Genomic DNA, 3080 nt, shown 5'->3' with positions numbered 1-3080 from the left:
AATATCACACAAAACTTCATCAAAGTAATGTCCAATCTTGAACTTCACAAGGCATTGCTCATTTACCAATATCTTATGCTCGTCTTTGATCCATGAAACATGATAAGGTTTGGGATGCTTCAGCCTTTGCAATTGCAACTTTGTAACCAACTCTTATGATTTCAAACTTGTAGAACTTCCACTGTCAATGATCACTTTGCAACATTTTCCAACAATCTTACATCTTGTCTTGAAAGGAATTCTCCTTAAAATAGGTTCCTCATCACTTCCCTTATTACATAAGGTTCTTCTCACCATCAAATTTTCTCTAGCCTCGGGTCCACTTGGTGAACCCTCGTCATCTCCTTGAATCACAACATTTATGTTACCTTGCCCACTTTTAGAGGATCTACATTCAAAAGATCTATGCCCCTCTTTACCACATTTGAAACAATTACCATGAAATCCACCTCTAGAATAATAATTATCTCTTCCTTGGTAAGAATTACCACTTCTCCATTCGGTCTTGCCCTTGTCATCATTCTTCCATTCAGATTTTCTTTTATCCTATACAAAATTGTCATATCTACTACCTTCACCATAAAATCTACCTCTATCTCTCTAGAATCTACCACTTCTACCTCTTTGGAATTGTTCATGCTTCTTTGTCAAGATCTCCTCAGCTTTTAAGTCATATCGATATGCTTCTTCAACACTTTCCAACTTTGCAAAACTTATTTCATCTTGAATTCCAGATCTCAATCCATTTATGTATGTTGCAATTTTCTCAACATCATCATCCACATGTCCAGATCTAATGTCCAATCTATAGAATTCCTTAGTATACTCTTTCACAGTCATGTCTTTTTGTTTCAAATTTTGCATCTTTCTCAACGAGCTAACTTGGTAATCAGCAGGAAGGAATTTGTTCTTTAACTTGTTCACCATCTTTGGCCAAGTTCTGATCTCCTCCTCTCCTCTCCATTGTCTATCAGTTTGCAAGTGCTCCCACCATATTCATGCATGACCTTTCAACCTAGTGACTGCAATCTTCACCTTTCTATTATCAGGAGAGTTTTCAAACTCAAAGAACTTCTCCATATCAGAGATCCAATCCAACACAGCATTAGTATCCAATTTTCCATCATAAGGAACAACTTCTACAACAGGCTTTGAATTTTCCCTAGACAACACTCATAACAATCTTTCCTCATCTTGATCTTCTTCAGGTTCTGGATTATGGTTTGGTGCTGCTGATTCATCATCACTTACATCATCAAGATGTGCTCCTCTCCTTTGGGTTGTCTCCACATCATCTACTCTGGCTACAATTTATCTCAACTGATCCAATATAGCACAATTGACATTTCTTCTACCATGAACCATCTTTACAAATCAAGTTCCTATAAGATCATAACCCTCTACAAGTTATAGGTCAAATTCGTAGATCTGCCACCCTACAACCAAATCCAAATCAGGGTTCTACATGATCCAATCTCCACAAGGACGAACCTCAAGCTCTAATACCAATTGACACAGGCAAGGGAAGAAAACTAGGGCCAAAGGCTCACCCAGCTATCCAAACCACCCTGCAAGAGTTAACACAACAGAAACAAACACAAATAACAACAACCAAAGGAGGAAGAAGAGTGAACTACTTTTATTGATTCATCAAAATATCTTCATACATGCCCAATTGCAAGGCCTTTTGGGTTATGCCCAAATAAAAATACATTCACATTCAAAGCTCTAACAATAAATTCATACTTTCAGTTCTGCTCTGCAATCTACTTACCAATTTTTTTTCAAAAGCTTACCTAACTCTAAGTTTAAACCCTCTATTTATACTTGCCAAAACAGCTTACAAATCATTCTAGAACATTACATAAGAGGAAGGCCGACCCACAATGGTCTGGACACATCCCAAGAAAAGATCTTAACATAAATTTCGTGATCGAAATAAATCTCGCAAGTCGGCTCGTAGAAATCATGTCCAAATGTTGACAATTGGCATAAGCAGGAGAACTCAGCACATGAAGGGTCACTCGGCATACACTGGGTAACTCGACATATGAAGGAATTGCTATAGTAACTCAACACATGAAGGAATTGCTATAGTAACTCGACACATGAAGGAATTGCTATAGTAACTTGCCACATGAAAGAATTGCTACAGTAACTTGGCACATAAAGGAATTGCTACAGTAACTTGGCCCCAACTAAGTGCTACAGTAACTCGGCACCAAGTAAGTGCTACAATAACTTGGCATCAACTAAGTGCTACAGTAACTCGGCTCCAACTTGTAGATTGAACAAAAATGAGCAGGATAACAAGCTTCTGCATTAGATCATACTATATGTTCTTCTTTTTCCCTTGACTCTTTTGCATCCTGATGATGGATCATGTAGTATGATCAAAAACGTCGATGACAAAAAAATTACACAATCATTCTCAGAATACTGAGAATATTTTACATGGATTGTGAAAATCTAATAGCTTTGAACTATAGGTATAATATTCAAAGATACGAAAAATCCATATTTTATTAGTAAAAAAAGAAATAGAACCGAATAAGTGTAATTGTTGTACTTAGTTATCAAATGATGATAATACTTATAAAATTTTATTTTTGGTTCACATGTTCCATATCTAAAATGACCTAAACAAAATAAATATAATAATAATATTTGTACAAAACCATGTTTAATTAATATGCTTATATAAATTCCTATAATTAATTACTTTTCTTAAAATTTTAAAACACTTTTTTGAAGTAAATATAATATGACCATTTAAGTGTTCCACTAAGATCTCGTTCTGGTTAACTATTAGAGGACCCTCTTCCATTTTACTCATTAGAAATGAAAAAGTGGAAATTATTTAAAAAAAAAATAGTGCCACAGGCATAATGTAAAAGGCCTTTAAAAATAAATTGATTAAATGTGTTTTTGAAAGTTTAGACTACGAGACGCATATAGAATTGTTAACTAGGCGAGACCGTTTGACACGTATGGCGGTTCAACCTTAATATCTGATCGCTGACCATGGGTGGATTTGGGCGCATTCAGAATAAAGATTATAATTTCTCTTATTCGCCTCT

Source organism: Cupressus sempervirens, chromosome 7 (assembly GCF_028749045.1).
Source record: "Cupressus sempervirens isolate cs-2001-9-10 chromosome 7, ASM2874904v1, whole genome shotgun sequence".
Taxonomy (NCBI): domain Eukaryota; kingdom Viridiplantae; phylum Streptophyta; class Pinopsida; order Cupressales; family Cupressaceae; genus Cupressus; species Cupressus sempervirens.
This window is presented reverse-complemented; position numbering follows the sequence as displayed.